Source organism: Anas acuta, chromosome 1 (genome assembly GCF_963932015.1).
Source record: "Anas acuta chromosome 1, bAnaAcu1.1, whole genome shotgun sequence".
NCBI lineage: Eukaryota > Metazoa > Chordata > Aves > Anseriformes > Anatidae > Anas > Anas acuta.
The window spans coordinates 82372649-82394369 of NC_088979.1; the positions used below are offsets into that span (position 1 = coordinate 82372649).

Genomic DNA, 21721 nt, shown 5'->3' on the forward strand with positions numbered 1-21721 from the left:
ATGGTGGCTCTGAATTCAGCCTTCTCATGTGAGACTCTCATCATCTAAGTATAGCCGGTAGGTTTTATTTCTGGGAAGGCTTGTTTGGATTTCCGTCTGCTCCACTCTCCTCTGGTTTAGATTTCTCGTCTGAATGCTGTCCAGGAGCCAGTGCTTACGCTACCATTCACCATATCACTTTTTGCTAATTGCTCCCATATTTGGAGCAGTCACGTGTGCCAAATTGCTAAATTGTGACTGCACTTTCCGGCAGCTACTAGAATCTCCCAAAAGAGGCAATTAAGACGCCAAACAGTGCAAGGGGAGGAAAGCTGGCTGTAAGAGGCTCTCAGGGTCATCCAGCATTCTTTCAAAAATGTATTTCTTGTGCATCGGCTCTTTTTAAAGAAAGGAATAGTTTCACTGTTAATTTTTTCTCTTACTTTCAGCAGGGTAAAGGACTGTTTCAGATAGTCATTACCTGAGACTGTCAGTCCGTGCTCGCTTTGACTGCTGGCATGGGAGCTGCAGCTGTGCCTCAATGGCAGCTCAGCAAAGGACCAAAGCAGACACTTGGTTTCACATGTGGCCTCAGAGTACGCTGTACATATCTTGGAGATAAGAATGTAATTGTGTGTCTTGATGAGTAAAAGCCCAGGATTCTGGAAGTAGCTTGGAAACACTTGACTCAACTGAGGAAAGCCAAAGCAATTTTCCTTGAGATTGCTCCTACAGGTACGTATTGTTTTTGGAAAGGGGGCTTAAGTAAATAGATCACTAAAGCTCTGAAATGCAGATCAAAACTGGACCCTGATCCCTAAAATCTTCCACGGAACCTGCCTTCCCAAAACATTGACAAGATATAGGTTTTTGTTCTTACCACCCCCAAAAAATTAAAAAAAAAACTTTAATTCGGTATTCTAGGTGTCAGCAGGTGAATGTGTCAGGACTCAAGCAGATGACATTTCCTGAAACCCAAAGGCTTGTGACTGAAGGAGCATCATTTACAGTATAGTTTTAGAAATTAGTTCAAATGATCAGGTCATACAGGAATTAAGTTGGCTTATGTATAGCAAAGGAACTCGTGGGAAGAAAGAGGAAGAAAAGCTTTCTGCACTGTGCTGATGAGAATCACAGAGAAACTCCACATTCAGCCCCGTACATACTCAGTGGCTTGGGGAAATCATCTACGAGCCCCATGTAATCTGTGCACCCAGGCTGGCTCATGCTTCCTTTGCTCTCCAGAGCAACCTCCACTGGCTTAGAGGGAACCTGGACACCAAAAGTTGAGATGTTCTTGTGCCTTAAATGTCTACTGAGTGCATCACTATGCACAAAACTTCACTCATGTTACACCTGGACACATTTTTTTGGACATGCATCTTCCATTTGAAAACCAGAAGGCTGAGAAATCCTTCTGGGTATTTGGAGGGGAGAGGGGAGGACAGGGATTGAGGATGAAGCTTTTGCAGCTTCAGGATCCTTGAACTAGTCCTGCAGTGGGGTCAAGCACTTCTTTCTTTCTCAAGAGTTTGCTTTTATGCTGTGTTATATTTACCCAGGCATTTTCCTAGACACAGGGAACAGCTCAGCCCTGATAGCAGCCGTATCCAAGACAAATTGTTCAGTGCTGGGTAAAGAGTTCAATAAAACCTCAACAGCTCTTGTTTTGCACCTTGGCAAAATAATAAGTGTCTCAATTTCCCTGGAGATGGGAATAGTAATAGAAAGTCTTCCCATGAAGATGAAGAAAACCTTAAGAAGAAAGGAGAAAAAGCCTTTTTTCAGCTGAAGTATCTCACCTGTGTGTCTTGAAAACCAGTATTAGGGAGTACCTCACAGCCTGGGCAAGTGCTCGACCAAAAAGGTGAGGAGCTGCAAGGGTCAGGCTGCAGAAATTCTCAGATGTCAGCCTGCAGGTGCAGGCCACCCTCAGTGGGCAGCCAAAATCACCAAAGGGAAAATCAGAATGAAGTGGCTGAGGTGGAAAGCAGCAGCCTGGGTGTGCAACCTACATTGAAACTGGGTCTGTGCCCGGTGGGATGCCACATCCTTTGGGAGCCATCACGGCCACTGAGACCTTTGCTTCTACTTGCCCTGCTGTGGGAATACTGAGGAGAGAGAGATAAGCATGCATTATATATCTGTGTCCATCTCCATGGTTTGGACAGGTTTTCTCCCATTTCTTTACCCCAATTCATCCCAGTACCCCATCACTTCCATTTCTGGCTCACTTTTCCCCTTTTCTCCCTCATTCTATCTGCAGGTTTCTTCCTTGACTGCTGCTTGGCACCAGCAATTCAGGGCAGGTGAATTTCTGAACTTTTCAGGAGAAAACGGCCGCAGGCCCTGAGCCAGGGCCCTCTCACCTCTGGCTGCACTCCCTCCCAGCCGGGTCTCTGGTGTGTTCAGGGGGGAGCAGCAAAATTAAATGCTTCAAGCTCTGAGACATTTTCTGTCCACATTGCAGGCCAAGCCTGTTGGATTTGGACCAGAGCGGCCACTTTAGTGGAGGCAGATGTATCTGTGGAGGGAACAAAAGTAGGGAAGATTCAGGGTGCGCTGTTTTCCCAGCAAAAAACAATAATGCTAGGTAATTCCTTTTCTCCTGTAGGCTGTACCTTGTCCTGCTTGCATGGAAAATGGCATTGTCCTGTAAGCAAGGAGCAGCAATTGGCTGCAAAAAGCGCTCTCTGTACTAACACCACTCTACTTCAGGTTTTCCTCTCGGGGGGCAGGTTACTCTGAAGGAAGTAGCAAGGCAAGCCCGGTGTCAGGTGGAATAACTGAAATTCCTCAAGTTTCTTTTTGCCAGGGTTTCAAGCTGTGAAAGACACATGATCTCCACTGCTCCAGCCTATAACTGAGGATTTTCCCCAACAAAGATGAATAGTTAGCTGTGCAATTTTATTTTAGCACTTTTTTTTTTTTCTACCTCTGCCAGAAGCCATGGTGAATTCTGAGTTAAATCATTATTAGGGGCAGTGTTTGGAAGCAATAACCTCAGATGGGGTTTATCAAAAGGAATCCATTAGTCCTCATCCTCAAGAACTGACTTGGACTATGATCACCTTTAGAGAAAAAATACAAAGAGTTGGAATTCTGGCTCCTTTTCTGCCACTCACATTGTCATAGTATCCCTTGAAAGCAGGGGCTGAGGTGCAGTGTTCTCAGCCCCCTTACTGCTGCATGTGGTCACAGTCAGGGGCCAGAAACAAGAATCCTGTGAATCTCTCTTATATGCCTGTTGCAAGAGCTGCGTCCATTTTCATGTCGAGAGCTGATGAAGTTTAAGTACTGAGCAGCTTCATGCTGAGACTTGCTGGTTTGACAGAAGTAGACAAGATGGAGAAAGAAGAAGGTCTGCTCCTTGCTACACAAATGATTTGCTAATCACCCAGCCAAGTCCATCAGAGGTTTCTGGTTTAACTGAAGAGCTATTGCCATTTACGGAGAAAAAGAGAGCTATCAATAATCTGTGGGAAGGGGGTGTGTGCAGTCGAAACCACTTCTTAAATAAAATTAGGGATCAACAGCCTTTGGAGAGGGGGTAAGAAGATTTAAATTTGAAAGAAAACTGTAGGAGGCACCAAAGGAACACAGTGCAAATAAAAGTTAGCATGCCTTGCCTAGAAGGCCTTATGAGTTTGATCTCCTTGAAAGAAAACAAAATGTAATTTGTTTTTCTTTGTTTGTCATCCATGTCTTTGTAAACCTTTGCAATTCTTGTTACCTATTCTTTTTTTTTTTTTTAATAAAATAAATATCTTTACTGACTTCAGATCAGAATTATTTTCCAGATAAGCAGCTAACAAAGGCATTTCATGTAGAAATCCTTCTCACCGTGTTTCTGTAGCACTGATACAAAGAGCCAACACCTCTGCATGTTTCTCTGCCGTGCCCAAGGTCTCCACTTTTTATGCCTCTGTTTCCCAGGTGAGTTTCGGAACTGATAGTGCAGGAACAAGAGAGGAAGAAGTATGTCCTGGTGGCTCCCTCCTAACCCAGAAAGCCTGCAAGGCAGTAAGCAATCTGCACCAATCTACACCATGTTTTCCGTAGAGTTCACTTCGAGGCAGGATTTTACCCACAGTCCATCAAGCTTTCCTCTGCTTGTGGACTCGGTATTTTTTGAGCATGTTTGCCCATGTTTTGCCCAGTCAGGAATATGCTGCCACCAGCTCAGCCATGGTGACTGCCTGGGAATGCAGGCTTAGCTGCTGTCCCATGTCAAACAGGGCAGGTTAAAGTAAAAGGTTCTGTGATGCTAACACGGTTTATGTCACATATACCCACAGCGTTGAATATAGCCTATTACTGCTGGTGAAAAGTAACTTTATCACCTCCATTCAACTTTTTATCTTCTGATGCAGATACCTACAGCTTTGTGTTACCACCTTATTTTTTGCAATGAGAAAGCAGAACAGAGAAGGAATGTCACTTGTCCCTGATGATACAGCCATTGACAGACTCACGAGGGGGGCTCTGAAATGCCTTGCTCTTAGTCTTGTTCTCATTCCTCTGGGTTACAAAGACGTGACAGATATAGTGTGTATTCTGTTCTTACACTCTGCATAGCAAAATCAGACAATTAGGAAGACTCTTTGAGCATGAAAAGTGAGGGTTGAAAAATTCAGACATACTTTCTGCTGTTTTCTTTATTTTTTAATGAAACAAGTGTTTATTTTAACTCTGAGATAAATCCTGTCTACCTACCACCAGGTTAAATCTCATTTGATTCCCTCAATTCTTCTTTGTAAAGGTTTCCTTTCCAGCCTGTATTACATTGGATAACAGTAGAATTACCATCACATAATGTTAGTCTAAAAATACATGTACCATTATTATTATCAAATAGAGATAAGTGTGCGTTGCCAAGTAAAAAGAAAGCTGTGAAATATAATGCCGTGTACAAGTATTTTTTTTCTATGATCTTCCAGAACATGCGGGACAGACATGGGCTGCCAGATACTCAGTTCTGATGGATAAATGCAACTGTGGTTTCCATAGCTATGCAAGATTTTCTATAGCACCCATCACCATGGTACCTAAGCATCTGTTGCTGCTGCTGCACACTTTAGTCTATAGCTTCCTAGGCAGAATTAATCAGAATAAATAACTAGAAGATCCTTGAGCTTGGCCATCCAATGTGTGCAGTGACTTGGGTCAGGTTCACATTTCAAAAGAGATTGTTTGTCTTTTCACAACTCCTCGCTTGCTAAGCTTCTTGTTTTGGTGATACCTGATGGGAAGGACATTTCTTGTGCTGTGGTTCAGTAGCTCAGCCAGTGCCAGCACACAGCTGGTCAGGACGTGACTGCTGGGCAGGGTGGAGACCACAAGTGAGATCCCCAGCTGTGTGTCAAGCCAGGCCACTCCATTTGATCTTACTGGCTCCTTTGGGATGCGTGGACCCTGGGATCCTGCCCATGCCTTTGCAATATGCCAGACAAGTTTTCTGGCAGAATGTGGTCAATGGGAGACATTTCTTCCTGTGAGAAGGCAAGCACTCTACTTAAAGGATGCGAACCTCAGTATCCCTCAGTTACCCTAGAAGACTAGGGAAATTGTGAGCCCTCTCCAGAAGGAAATAGAAGACCTGATCACCTGGGATATGGAGAAGGCTGAGGTACTTAATAAATTTTTTGCCTCAGTCTTCATTGGCCAGAGCTCTAGCAACATAGCCGAGGCCCCAGAAGGCAAAAGAAGGGACTGAGGGAATGATGAACCACCTACTCCAGGAGAATATCAGGTTTGAGACCACCTGAGGAACCTAAAGGTGCACAAGTCCATGCGGCCTGATGAGATGTATCCACTGGTCCTGAGGGAACTGAAGGATGTAGTTGCTAAGCCCCTCTGTCATATCTGAGAAATCGTGGCAGTCCAGTGAAGTTCTCACTGACTGGAAGAGAGGAAACATAAGCCCCATTTTTAATAAGGTTAAAAAGGAAGACCTGGGGAACTACAGGCCAGTCAATGTAACCTCTGTGCCTGGAATGATCATGGAGCACATCCTCCTGGAAACTATGCTAAGGCAGATGGAAAGTAAGAAGGTGATTGGTGACAGCCAACTGGGCTTCACTAAGGGCAGATTGTGCCTTGACAAATCTGGTGGCCTTCTCCAGTGGAGTTACAACATTGGTGAATAGACGAAGAACAAATGACATCATCTACCTGGGCTTGTGTAAAGCATTTGGTGCTGTCCCCCATAATATTTTCATCTCTGAGTTGGAGACATAGATTTGATGGATAGACCACTTGGTGGATGAGGAACTGACTGGATAGTCACACTCAAAGAGTTTGAGGTCAGTGGCTCAATGTCCGGGTGGAGATCAGTAACGAGTGGTGTTCCTCAGGGATCAGTATTGGGACTTGTGCTGTTTAACATCTTTGTAGGTGACACAGGTAGTGGGGCTGAGCACACCCTCAGCAAGTTTGTTGATGACACCAAGCTGTGTGGTGTGGTGGACACACTGGAGGGAAGGGATGCCATCCAGAGGGACCTGCCAGGTTTTCATCCTCTCCACACTACAGGAAATCTAGGTCTTGGGGACTCTGTTTTCTGTTTTTTTCTGCATAGCTGAGATTTGTCTTTGAAGGTACATTTTTCTTCCTTTGTCTGGAAGGATTCCTTTATCCTTTTATTATGGATTTTATTCCTTATTCCTTTTATTATAGAGAAAATATAGGTCTTTCTTTTACCAGACCCTTGTTGTTCTCTCCATCTTAACAACACAAAATATATAGCTCTTCTTTATGTAAACATGTAAAGAGATCCATGGGTGCGAGCTCATAACTCAGCTCTACCTGAGACCAGACACAAGAGCAGCTAATAATTTTGAGGTTGTAACAGGGCTTTAAGTGACCTGGTCCACAGATCTTTCTCTGAGAGAGATTTAATGCACATCTACAAGAAGATGCCAGGATCAGGTCTTGGAAAGTGTATAGCCATGTCTGTACAGCACCGTGCTTGTACAGGACTGGAACTGAGGTGAGAAGTCCTTCCTCAGGCTATGATTTCACCTGATGCCTTCTGCTTATGCACTCCAGCAGGGCTACTAATGAAGCAGTCCCACCAGCCCCAAGGACCTCTCCCTCCTCCACTCTTTCTTTTTGCTTGAGCTGACACGAACCCTTGTATCAAAACAGTTTGGTGAAGCAAACAGAAAAAACTCACGGGTGGGACTGGAGATCATCCCCCTCCTGACATCCCCTCCTTAGCATCCCTGGCTAATTCCTGGTTTAAGGGATCATGCAATTGTGGCATCAAAGACGGGTTAACTGGCCTGTGAATGCTGAAATAGGTAGGGGTACTGACCCTGCTGATTGCTGATCCAGCTCAGGTGTTTCCTCATTAAACTCTGTTGGGTGAATCCATCTCATTGTGGATCTATCACATAAGCTGTCTTCAGGGCCAGTTGTCCAGTTGTCTTTTTATCTGCTGCTTGCAAATTAGCTGCAGGCTTCAGAGGACCATTCCTGAATCAGCCTTTTCAGAGGGAGATCCATTTTAGCCAGGAAAAATTACAGCAGGTGTTTGTAGTACACTTTTTTTTTAGCTGACCTATTTCTTCTGGTTTTCTCAGCCTGTGATCACTGGTTAAATAAAGCATCATTAGGAGAGCTTGCCCCTCTTTCTGATTTCAGTGTTCAGGTTTGTATTCATGGGTTCCTTTACTGTTTTCTGCAGTCCCTAACAGAATCGGGCTGAGTTTGGGGCAGGGCAGGGAAATCTGTCCTCCTCCCTTTGGTTTGTACTAACGAATATTGCAAAAATCAGGCGCTAAATCTTCCTATAAATTCAGGCATTTTGAGAAAAAATGGAGCCTCTGCTCACAGTTGAGTGGGTGGCTGTCCTGCAAGAGCAGCAGTTATGGTACAATAAATTACTCAACATGTCTTGTGTAATTAGCCTGAGTCTTTATTATAGGAATATCTGTGGTGCTGACAGGTCATGCCAAGAAAACCGCCCTTCTCTACACATACACTTGAGCAGACACGAGGGCTGGGAGGAAGCTCCAAAACAGCACCCCCCAGCCCAGCTGAGGGCATTCTTCCTGTTTTCCCCAAACACACACCACGAGGCTGAAGGCAGCTGGTTTTGTGGGAGAAATGGAAACACGACCCAAGAAACAGATTCGCAGCTAATGGCCACCCCAGGCTGTGAACAGGGAGCTGCTGCCTGGCCCTGAGCCCTCGATGCCACTGCAGTACTTTGCACAAAGAGCTTCGATAGCAACAACCTCCTCTCCATGCATGTACATAGTATTTCCATTCCCTGGTTTTCTGACTGGGAGGGGAGCCAGCCTCTTCACCACTTGAGATCTCGCTTGAAAAGAAAATGAGTGGGAGCGAGAGGGAGAGACAATATTGCAAAGTGGCATTTAGATCTCTCAATTAAATCCGCAAAGACTCACAGCCATGGATTTTTGCTGTATCACTTGTCAGTTATGTGCTTTCAGTGCCTCTGTCCTGCTCACTTCTGCAGGTTTTGCAGCAGCCTCCAATACTTATGCTGCCTTGCAAAGCACCACAGATAATTTTCTGGTTTTTATTAGCTTTCAAAAAAACACATGGATCTGGGCTCCTTGACTTCAGCCCCCTTAAAGTTTAATAGGGTGTCTATTGTAAAGCTAACTTTTTCATTCATTTGCTCATACAGTGAATATTTCCTTTGAACAGCAGGCATGTTCTGCTAGAAAAATCCCTTTGGGAAAATATGAAGCTTTGAGAAATGTTCTGTCCTCCCTCAAAGAGGTCCCTTCTGAGCACAGACAACTTCTACTGCTATTTAACTATCAATAAACCCCCTCCCCCCTGCTGTACCAGTATCTGCTGAAGTACTAAGCTCTGCAGCAATCCATAACTTACAGTGAAATGTAAGCAATTAACCTGATTTTAATGTTACACAGGTATGTTACCAGAAGTCATCTGTAATTCTTTAACATTCTTCTCAGTGCAAATCACCTCGGAGGCAGGGCAGCCCCCTTTCTAAGGAATTTCAACAAATGCAGAGTTAAAAGACAAGGAGTTGGAGAAATATATTTTAAGGAGAAAAAACAGCTCAAGATTTTTCACTAAAAGAAAAAAGAAGAAAACAAGCCAAAAGCCTTCATTTTAATTTCACTCAAAGTATTAAAAGGCTTAGTAATGTGGCTGTCCAAGAGAAAAACTCCAAAGAAAATCTTCATGGGATATATTTAAACTAACCAAATTGCTTAAGATTGCACATGATTAACCAAATGTTTCCGCAGATTTAAAGTTTGAAACACATTTCTACATTTGAACCCAAATGTTTCAATTGCTCAGAGACCAAAAGTGTGTGTGGGATGCAAGTGGGTGCTGAGTGGCAGGAGAGGACAAGAGCTTCTCTACCATTTACTTTCCAAATCTGAAATTCAGGATTCTGCATTTAGGACCAAAACCCCAAAAACATTCTCCTTCATGTCTCCTTCATGGGCTCTCCCATGCATGATAGCACCAATGCAACAGCAGTGCATGAATTCCCACTGTAGGCAGCATGGCTCCTCTCCCATGGCATCCGTCCCATGAGGACCTCCCTTATGGTGGGAGCAGAGCAGGCCAAGTTCCATCTCCATGTCACCCTGGCAACCATTTTCCCCTCTGCTCGGATATCACGTCAAAGAGATGCTCCCGCCACCTCTCGGGTTTAACGTGAGCCTTGTAGATGCTAGGGAGGTCTCACAGCCCCAGCTGCAGGGCTTGGAGAGCATCTCTCCCCATACCTCCCTTTTAAAACTGTTAAGAGTTTAGCTTCCACACAAAGAAAACCAAGAAAATACGGCCTGGTTATACTTTAGAAAATCAGTGGGGCTTTTTTGTTTGTTTTGTTTTTGTGATTCTGAGTTTATCTCCAGACACTGGGATGCCTGAGGCCAGTTGTTCTGCCCACGAGCTAGCCCAGACATTTGAACTTGTATTTCTGCAGCTGATGAGGAAATGAACTTCCCCTGTTTCTACCCATGTGCACATGGCAGTGGTACTAATAACTCCTCTGCAGACAGGTGAGAGGAGAGGGATTTCCACTGGCATTTTACTTTATATTTCTTTCATTCCACTTTATTTTTTTCATTACTGATGCATCAGAAATCTCCATCTGAGTGTCCCTTGCTTATGGAGTCACTCAAACTAGAACTTTACATAAGGTCATTCAAAATACCAGGAGTAATCCTGGGTCAATCAAAATCAGACACATATATTTTTTTTTCTGAGTCTGGAGCTGCACAGTGCTGAGACATAGAGGACAACACAGGGACACCACCTCAGGCAAATATAATAGCTGTCCATTGTGCACATCTTAAAGCATTTTCCACACAAGTGCCTCACGGTGGTTTGACCCAGTTAAGTATCACAATGCCCATTGTAAAAAGAGGGAACCTGTGGCCCATGGGGCTTCCTACAGTCATACAAATTGTCTGAGATGCACTCAGGACTGCAAGAAAATACCATAGGCCTTCAGTTTTGGCTTTGAGAACTCTTTTCCTTCCACTTGGCTGCTCTTTATTGCACACCTGGAAAAAAAAAAAAAAAAGGAGGGGGGGCATAACTTAGAGGAAGCAGGTATTCTCTCAGAACGTCAGTAAAATGCTTCCACAGTTCATCACTTTGAGGTCCACAGCTTCCCATCCACCACTACTGGCAGAGGAGACCAATAACTATTGGAAACCTCAGCCAGAGGTGAGAAAGCAGTGTGTATGTTTATTGCTGCCTTTTTACAGAATCACAGAATCACAGAATTGTCTAGGTTGGAAGAGACCTCCAAGATCACCTAGCGAACCTTTGACCTAACACTAACAAGTCCTTCACTAAACTATATCACTAAGCTCAACATCTAAACATCTTTTAGGATGGTTGCAGGAAAGAAGTTTTCTTTTGATCCTCTGTGACCTTTGCCAGAACTGCCAGTGCATGGGCAAGGAAAAGTGATACCCAGCTTCCACATATCCAAGAGAAGTGCAGAAATGTGCCAAAAGCAAGGTTGGTGGAAGGAGGATGTCTCAGACATCTGAGTGTAACTCAGAGGTGCCCAGCTGGTGGTGACTGATGCTAATGGAGAAGGAGGGAATTTACAGTCCTTGTATTATGATACCAGATGCAATGTTAGGACTATAGGTGTTCCTATAGCTCTGATCTACATCCATGTAGATTTCCATGACTGGATGAGTCTCATCACCCACTCTATGGGCTTGGGATGAGGTTGGCCACAAACACTGTTCTAGACCAAAACTCCACCTCTGTCTCAAAAACAAACAAACAAACAAACAAACAAAAAAAGACCAGCTCTCCTTCTTAAGAATTAATTCACAGAGTTTACCAAGAAATAATTTTCTGCTTTTCAATTTAATAATTTTGAAAGATATATTTTAACACTGGGTTGAACTTGGATATGAAAGGAACTCAAAAATGACTTAAGTATCCACAAGTAACATTGTAAGGTAGGTTAACTACTTCAGGTCTTAAACATTCAAGAACTTTGAAAAAATGACTTATTGAAAAATTGTTCTTCATCTACCAGACAATAAACTCCCATAGTAAAATTGGCTCCTTAAAATACGATTTTATTTAACCTCAGTGGAAAAGCTAGTCCAGGAGAAGCACCCTGGGGAGAGTGGAGCCCATCACTCCAGAGCTTTATAAACCTCTGTCTCTTTTCTGCACCCTGCTCCCCTCCTGTGCTCAGCCTGCCCATGCATGTGCCAGCACCAGGACTGACAATGAAACACATCCGAATAAGAGGATGCTTCACATCCTTAGTCAATGGAGGGATCCCCACCAGATGAAGAGCACTGGGGCCATCCTCGGGCAAAGTGATCCTCGAGGTGTTATGACACTTCACACCTCCAAGCCCTCCCTGTGTTAGCAGCTTACCTGTGACTTGTAGAAAATGTCAGAGAAGCTTCTTTGCCAATCTGACAGATCATTTTGCAGCTCATCTCCTTGACATCATTCCGGTTATTTGCTAGAGGGAAGTCATCATTCTCTTAAACTTACTGAAAAAAATCTAAATCCAAAAAGAAATTGTCCCTTTAAAATGACATTTAAGATGGATGAAAAAAAAAAAAAAAAAAAAAAAGGAAAGTAAATCAACCTTTGCTGTAAGCTCATCAATACAGTTGCTCTAGATTAACGCTGATATAACTGAAATCTGCATCCCGCCCACGTAAGAAATCTGTAATTAGCAGGTGGGAGATCACACACGGTTCTGTGGAAGTTTTATATGTATTTTTAAAAAATCAGCAATGGAACAGAGCTAGTTGATTCCTATTCTGGGTTTGTTCCCAGTAGTGCTTTTGCAAAGTTGTGTGTGTGTGTGTGTTTTCCTCCTCCATGCAGATTTTATTTGTGTGAAGCAGTGAAGCATCACAACTTCCTCTGGAGTGCACAGTTAAACAGTGGCAGCCACCTGCCTCCAGCTCCTGGTCTGCAGGTCCTGCTCCTCCTGGGGGCAAGGAAAAAAAAAATAAAATAAAAAAGATCTGTAGCAAGGGGAGCCATCCCTTCATGTGGCTTTAGGGCTGGGGATGTACAATGTATGGAGGGTCTGCGGAAGTCTGTTTTATTTTGAGCAGAGGCAGCTGGAAGCAGACACTGACAGGAGAGGATGATTTTGAAGAGCTGTGGTCCCTCAAAGCCATTGAACGTCTCACAGCACCAGAAAAGCATAAAATTTAAAGAAGAGAGAAAAAAGATACATAAGTAGAAAAACAGAGTGACTAAAAGCTCTATCAGATCTGACACTCTACAAATATGGGAGACAACTGGGAGAAATGTAAACCATACTTCACTCTGTGTCTGTAAGCAATGAGTGCTAGTGAAAAAGGACACAGATCTTGCTCCTGACAGTAACGGGGTCTAATACCTTTGATGTGTTTAACAGTTTCCAGTTTTCTCAGGCAGAGGAAGACAGCTTTACAGTGCTTCACAGAAATTTAGCAATCCCATGCTCCCATCACAAAGAAATATGCAAGATGCTTGTAACACAAAGGTATGAAAATGAAGGAGAAGAGGTTACTGATGGTAACACAGCTGGAGAGGGGACTGCAATTTGAACATGTAAAAGTGAGACTTCAGGTGTGTCTGGGCGAGCCAATATCACCCTTAGGAAAGGGTGTTCAGCTGTGGAGCTGCTGGGAACCGCAGATGGGGAGGGATGGTGCTCTGCTGACAGATCCTTGCTCGAGGAGCCACAACACTCCCCGGCTGCGGGGGGACAGCACAGGCTGTCAGTAGGTGTAGTGGCTGGGCTGGCCATAAGGGTCTCTAACTGCCTATATTAAAAACATACTTATGGTTTGTTGTGCATTCAGATTCAGCTAGGGAATAAAAGGGAATTCTTGGAAATTTTTCCTGCAAGGGACCTGCTTTCAGGGACGGGGAGCCTGAACGGGGCTGCAGAAGCCACTTGAGCAGTTGTGCACTTTGTGCATCTCTTGTTCCCTCCATGGACTCTGCTTCCCTTCCTCCTCAGGAGGGGTGCTCCTCTCAATTCGGTAAACATTGCTGTAGGGTAGAAACTGAAAGGTAGGCGAGGAGCTGGAGGCTGATACAGGGAGTGTTTTAGTTTCATAGAGTAGGAAAAAATGGAGCAGCTTGCACTAACAGCAAGAGAAAGTTTTGTTTTGTTTGCTTTGTTTTCTGTTGTACAAATACTCTGTGCAACAATTGCTGTTTCATTCAATCCCCAACCTCTCCCTCTCCAGTATTGCTCCATCCTTCCTCAGCCATCCCCTTATGCCTCCCACTCACACTTTCATTAAAGATTAATTATTTCCTTTACACTCATCCTTGCCAGCCCTGGCCTTCCCCCTGTGCTTAGAGCTTTCCCAAGCTCCTTCACCTCTTCGCAACCCAGCTTCTGCTCACTTAAAAATCCCCTGTTTGAGAGCACACAGACCTCTATCCAACCTGCCTGGACCATTTCTTTCTTCCCTTTCCCAGGGTAATCTGCCAGCCCAGCCTCAGAGCTGTGCCTTCCTTTGGCAGTGACACTGCGTGCATACTGCCCCATTGCCCAGCAAGCCTCCCAGCCTGACCATCCGCTGCACCTAAGCTCAAAAACCCTTTTATTTCTTGTGCTGGCCCTGGAAAATTGAAGGAAGCAGCAGGAAACCTTGTGCCCAGGCTTTATCAGGTCAGTCTGATCCACCCAGAAGCTGATGCACCCTGTGCAGGGGCAGCCTGCAGGAATGCCCTTACCTGGAGGATGCAGTTGAGCTGCCCCAGAGCTGGTGGCCTTGCAGGTGACCCCCAGCACTGAGCCACAGCACTTAAGAAGACAGCCCCCAGCCCAGGCCACCCCAATGGCCAGGGTCTGGATTGCTACAGATCAGGCTTGATTGCAGGGGCTCAGTCCAATGTCTGCAATGAACAAGCTGCAACTACATAAAATGGAGCTTGTGAGTAGTGGCAGGCTGGAGGTAAAAGAGGGGAAGACACAAATCATCTAGGCATGGAGAGGAAGAGATAATGAGGAAAGTAACTATATATATATATATATGTATATATATATATTTCTCTTCAAGAACACCTACACCTTGCCCCACAACAAGAGAAGTGTCAAACACTTGTATCAGCTAGAACCCAGGGCCTGGGGAGGTGGGATTTTTGACTGTTTTTTTCCCCTTTTAGAGAAAGTGTTACTCTCTCTCAACAGCTGAAACCTAAGGAGCCTCCTGAGAAAGGGGAGCCCCTTGGCTGTAAAGACAAAACAAATGCGTTTGCCTTTGAAACGACTGTGGCTGTGACTGCTGGCTGGAAGAGCTGCCTGCACTTAAAACTGTGTGACTGCATGAAGGGAACGATGTGTATATGGCACAGGGTAGTGAAGCAGGCTCTTTTCTCCTTATTAGGAGGATTATTTTTTTTTTTCCTGCTGTTTGGAGCCACGCATCACTGGGAAAGCAGGCACGGATAGCGTTCTTCCTTTGCGTCCCGAAACGCAGAAGTGTGTTTGCCTAAACATGCAGGCACAGAAGCAGGGCTTGTGTGTTTTGTATAGGAAGCTGCTTTTGTTTGCTGCCAGTGGGATACACAATGTGCTCTCTACGGGGGATCGAGATGTAGGGCTGGATAAACACTGAGCAGCAATACCTTACATAACTGGCCCACAGGGAGAGGTACGCATCATGGGGAGAAACAGCCTCGCCAGGAAAGGTAAAATACAGGAGGCAATGCAGGACTTGTGGAAGAAAACATGAGGCCAGTGGGGAAAATACAAACCATCCATGCCAATTACCACCTGGCTGACCACCTGAAGGAAAACATCTGCAGATGTGGCTCCTGGCCATCCAGGGGGGTTGCAGATGGACACCACCCTGGTGGGGGGGACCGGCTTCAGGACTACCTCTGAGCTGGCATAAGAGGCCCACCACTGACATGGCTTGGGGTGAGTGGGTTACTGACAGGGCTGGTGGGGGGCCTGAGGGTGGGAGGGAGAGTCTGGATCAAGTGTTGGGCCAGGAATGACCAGGGATGCTTGGAGACCTGCTAAGGCGCCCTGCTCCTCCCCAAGGGACCAGCTGGCTCTCTGGGACTTCTGTGCTCCTGTGGAAACCACTGCAGTCCCCCACATACCAAACTATTTCATAAAGGTCCATAAAGAACTGTGTAAATTTTGCACATGGATGCACCAACATGAGCTTCCTCCTTTTAAAACCACTCCTTTAGTATTTATTTCTCAGGTGACAAGTGATAGGATGTAAGGAAACAGCCTCAAGTTGCACCAGGGGAGGTTTTTATAGGCTATTAGGAAGAATTTCTTAATGGAAAGGGTGGTTAGGCATTGGAATGGGCTGCCCAGGGAAGCGGTGGAGTTGCCATCCCTGGAGGTATTTAAGAGATGGGTAGATGTGGTTCTTAGAGACATGGTTTAGTGTTGGAGTTGAAGCGTTAGGTTGATGTCTGGACTTAATGATCTTAAGGCTCTTTTCAAACCTGAGTGATTCTATGATTCTGTGATACTATGATTTCTATCCAGGAAAGTCCAGGATTTCAAGTGACCTCTCAGAAGCTGTGCAGACCATGTGGAGAGCAGGTACAGGGAAACAGCCTCACTGGCACTGTCTATCTGAAAGGGACAAATTAAGGTCTCCTAGGAAATGAAAAATAGCTCTTCTCTTCCCCAGCTTCCCACAAGCATTGCCTTCAAGGACAATGCCACTCCACACAGATGCTTTGGCTCCACAGGACATTGTTAGGAACTGAAGATCTTGCCCAAGAATTCAGTAAACATCGAAGCCGAACAAGCATAACACACTCTTTGACGAAGCACATTATGCGTGCCACTTCAGTGAGGGGCCTTCACCTTCGCTGATGGCAACTGCTCACCGACAATCACCGCAGATGGAGTTTCAACAAAAAGATGTAAAGCATAATGTGAGCTGGAAGCAGCAATGAGCTGCCGTACTGTGGCTGATTTTAAACAGGGAAATGGGCTTGATTTTTATAGATGTCTTTTGCACTTCAAAAAAGTACTGTTATTGCAGATACCAAACTGAGTAAGAAATAGCAGCTCTGCTGCCAGTGCAGACAAAACACTCCACAAAGCCTGTTATTAATAGAGAGGCAGTGGCATTGCCAGCAAGATAAAAAGGTCAGGAAGGGCTTTTAGCCATTTTTCAATTAAAATAAAATATATATATATACATATATATATATATATATATATATATATATGAATATATATAGTCATATTGTGATGTGAAGAAGTGCAAATGAGGCTAACACTGAGTTTGTAGCAGGATGGCAACGCAAATGCACCACCATTAAATGTCTGTGGAGCAACAAGGGATGGAAAATGGGACATACCGTTACCTTCTGGGGTCAGAGGTCTGAGACCTGGGCAAACAGGGACTGAAAGCACTGCAAAAATCAGGGGATTGTTATTACTGCTGTTCTTGAAAGCAGTAGAGCTTCACTGAGGGTTAGAGAAAATGTTTGGAAATATTTTCAATTTGCTTCAATGTTTTCTTGGTATGTGAAAAATGCCCATAAGGTGCAAAGCCTCAGAACTGACAGAAACTTAAAAATTAAAAACAATAACAAAAACATGTGAGCAAAACAAACAAAAAACAAAAATCTGAAGATCTGAGAAAGCTGACTGAGGAATAAAAGAACTACCCTCCTCAAAAGATGCAGAACAAATTCTGTTAAAAAAAGGCAAAAATGAAGAAGTCCATACAACAAACCCTATGGAGAATAGATGTCTAAAAATTGATTGAACATGTAAAAAGTGTTGGTTTTGTTTTTTTTTCTAATACTTAGTAATTTTTTGGATGTTTGCCATATCAGATTTTTTTTTTTTCATCATTTAGATATTTGTTAATCTGTTACTGTGCGTTGGATGGGCTCTATCTTCTATGTGAGTTCTTTTTAACAAAAGATGACATCTAACAAACTTCTGTAAAAACATGGCACCAAAATTTATTTCCAACTTACAGAAGAGGGATTGCTAGAAGAATTTTCATTAGAGAATGGATTTGCAAGAAGTGATTTTTCCTGTTACTATGTAGTATTTTTTTTTCTAATGTCCAGCCTTGTTAAAAAACTGAACACATGGAATTGAAATACCCTCCGTCTTTCCTCTAAAACAATTTTTCTAATAGCAATAACTGAACCAAATAACTACCCGAGGGCCTAATTTTAGCCAAATCTGTATAACCTGAATTCAATTTACAATCAAGAAAGAATGAAGCATTTGATCCTGGATTTTGCACCCTCACATTTATGCTTGCAGGCCAGAATCAACCATTAATTCTTTTTCAGAAATCTTTAAAGCCCTGATTCTGAAATTATTGGCAGTACTGGTTTAAGTGTTTACAGAATTGGAGCTTAATATACTTCGGAAAAAGGATGAATTCGTAACCTGTGAGGAAAAGCATATTTAAACTACAACTGCAGAACAAGAGCGCTGTTTTTGGTAGCACACAACATTTCCCTCTAGCCAACAAGAGAAAATAGTGCAGTCATCAATGCTCTTTTTAGAAGTTTACCTGAAAATCCCAGCATTACAGTACTTTTTGTCAGAACTTTGATAAAATAAAAGCTTAGTTCTCCTTACTTTCAGAATATAAGATAAAGAAATTATGACTTCAGCCATATTCCTTGACTTCTTTATAGCTTGTAAAACTGTGTAAAACATTGTCAATGTGACAATGAAATAGTGACTGAGAAAAATTCAAAATGTAAAATATTATTTAAATTACCAATAAAAATTATGTGTTTTTTTTTTTTTCTTTTCTCTTTTTAAGGCATTTTATATGTGCATTAATAGTTTGTTGGAATATCAGCTTTATTTCTATTTCTTCCAAGGAAGTAGGGCATAACTGATAGGGAGAAATATCCTATCTATGTTGATAGGAAAACATTGGTCTTAGTATCACTACATAACAAAATGAAAAAATAATTTATGTAGTTCTATGGTTTAGTTTAATTACTTACCTCTTTCAGGATATATATAATATTTTAAGATGTTTTATTACAATCTAAACATTTTTTAAACAATTTAGCAAATGCCATAAAGTATCAACATATCTTTAATGGCTAGTTTTTCTATTGATATAATTCACACTTTTATCACATAAACTAGTCAGTACAAAAAGTCAAAAATATGTGTGTATGTTTTTGGAAAAACAAACAACATTTAATTAGCAAGTTTTTGTCTCTGTGCAATAGAGAAAGTATAAAGACAATTATTTTATAAATAAATAAAATCTTACATGCTCAGAAAATGCATTATAATTTATCATAATGTATGTTGTCATACACGTTATCGCATAATAGCATTTCATTGTGGAATAATTTTCCCAAAATTGATTTCATACTCAAAAACTACAGTTCAAAGTGAAATTTAAAATCTTACTTTCTGGAAAAAAACACACACACACAAAACAAACAAACAAACAAACAAACACACCTTTATAACCTTTTGTTCTATCTTTCCTTTCAAAATTAATCCATACTCAGTAACATCTCCCTTATTTGATTCATATATTCTAACCTCCAGATAAAAATCCTGTAACATTAAGGTATGCAAAATGCCAACAATCTTATGTGGTTTTCAGTGTTAGAAATCCTGAATTTCGAGCACTTAAAAAAAAAAAAAAAAAAAAAAAAAAAAAAGAGAGAGATATTTCTGGATCAGGAAGTGTTTGGCACAGGATGAAAATAGAAAGTATATGAAATGTAAGCCATTTTTTCCTTCGACTGAATGTGTATCCATTTTCAGGTCTCTGTCTGGTGCTCTTTGATCTGCTCTTTCCCTTATACTTTAAATAGGAAAGAGTCCGAATGGGATCTTAAATCGTTGAAATCAGAACAGGTCATCTGTGTGAAACCACTTGTACTTCAACAAGGTCCTCCCCCTGTCTCAGCTATCTGGGGGCAGTTCGCAGACTCTCAAGCAAGTTGGGGCAATTCTGCATTCCCTATGCAAAAATATAAAATAAAATAAAATAAAATAAAATAAAATAAAATAAAATAAAATAAAATAAAATAAAATAAAATAAAATAAAATAAAATAAAATAAAATAAAATAAAATAAAATAAAATAAAATAAAATTATATATATATATAATCATGTAATTTCAGTGCATCAGAATAAGTAAAAGCATGCTTCCGTACATGGTGTTAGTACAAAGAAGTTGAGGACATGATCCTGAGTCAGTCCTGAGCTGCAAGACCCCTAGTGTGCAGTAAGAAAAGATTAATGGAAAGGATTTCCTTTGCACATACGGGGGGGAAATAAATAAAAGCATACAGTTAGTAATTCTATCTGATTTTGGACTACAATTAAAGAAAAAATTACACAAGGGATGGGGAATTAAGAGGTTTCATATCTTCATATCAGTCTCAACATTAATTTGGGGTGCCACATCTATGGGTGAAGCCTGCAGTTCAGGTAACCAAACATCTTTGTCTATTGCAGGAAAGTCTTTCTATCAGATGAGAAGGTGAGCACAGAGAAGTGCCTCATAGCGAGCATGCACCTTGAGGCAATATTAATTCATTATCACTAATGACTATTATAGAGTCGCTATAATAAAAATATTTCTGAATAATAATTCATTAATAATTATCTTAAGCTTCTTATTTTGCAAGGATGCCAGCCTTGCATCCATTACTCTGCAACACAAAGCAATCAGGGAAATATCTGCTGCCCTACAGTAACCTACTTAGCTCTGTATCGATCTTTATCATGCTCAAGGAAGTAGCCAACATGAATGTTTTACTACAGCTGCTAATAACAGGAGTTAGTCCTTTGTTTTTGGAAGGCGCTCATCTTTTAGCCCCGAAGCTATTGATTTCAAATCCTATTAATGCAAGGTGAGAAATACCATATCATGCACCCGTACTGTCCACATAGATTTTGTTAGAATGTCCTGTTAAAATACATGAAAGAAAAAAAAATCACACTCCTGAAAATGTGAAAACCTGATTTTCAAACACTTTTACAGGATTTTAAGCAAACTATTTTAAAATATGTACTCTCAAGTACACCAAAATCTCACTTTTCACTCTTCTTTCTAATTCTAAATTGCAGCCAATTATCCATGATAATGAGGATGCAAAGAGATTTTAAAAAAATAAATAAATTCCTTTTGTGTCTATAAACAAATTGAATAATACTTTTACTGCATAAAATTCCCAAGGATGTCTTTCTCCAGTAGCACTGCCAGGATATTATGGATTTTCTGGTCTCCCTCCTGTCTGCCCTGATCTTCTCTACCTTCAGCGCTTGCAAGCTGCCCTTCCTCTGGTTCAGAAGGAAGCTGGTGAGATAATGGTATTGATTTCCTTCACCTCTTGGTGCTCTTGGCTCACCTTCTTCCCCCACATCCAGCTTTCTTTCCTTACTTTCATGGAGCTTTGCTGCTCAGTGCTGACCCTGAAAACCAGGCAGGAGCTCAGGGTCAGGTCCCACCTCAGCTCCAACCACTCTGCCTGGTTCCTGTATATATTCCAATGCTGATCCTTGCATATAAGGAAAGGAAAGCTTCCAGTCTATACATGCTAGCTTTTCCTCCTTCAAACACACCCAGCTACAGCAGTTATCACCTGAGAGCAGACTGTGCTGTCTTCTCCTGTTCATAGCTTGCTCGGTTTCATCCACCTGTTTCCTGATTCTGAGTGTTGTTACAGCACGTTGTGCCTAAGTGTGCCAGCAGGAACACTGTCAACAAAATGAATGGCCAAATTAGGGAGCTAATAGCTCAGAAATGGCCACTCAGAGCAGCAGCAGCAAGTGCTGCCTAACAAATGCATCAGCCTGGAGACCTCCAGCTTTCTTACTTTGGTTTTCCTCTATCCTCGCATCCTTCACAACAAAAGGGAAGTGAGGAAGGAGCCATGGGTGCTTTTAATTTCCATACTAACCAAAGAGGCTTGGAATACCCTTTTTCTGCTTCATGGTTATAAGTGGTCTTTCTTAGCTTCTGGGAAGATTTAGATAGTGTGACAGAAAGCGAAGATGTCACACGTTTTTTATTCATATACATTAATTTGCCTTGCTATTGCCCTGGTACTGAAGCTGCCCCAGCACATGAGACAGTGACAGGAATAGGCTCTCTCTCATTCTTTGCTGTTGAGAAGTGGGTTTGGGTTCACACTTTGCTCTCGCTTCTTTTTTGGCATCTGGTGCTCCTGCAAAGAAAGCCTCAGCAGCACAGGATTCAGGCAGTTTCTGTCAAATTTGCATTTCTCATGAAGCTTTATTCAAGCAAAA

General features: G+C 42.4%; 1 protein-coding gene across 1 annotated transcript in view; it reads left to right on the plus strand.

The window, feature by feature from the left end:
• LOC137856402 (uncharacterized) overlaps positions 1-21721 on the plus strand; it is a 190041-nt gene that overhangs the window by 113554 nt on the left and 54766 nt on the right. The gene's annotated exons all lie outside the window — the stretch shown is intronic.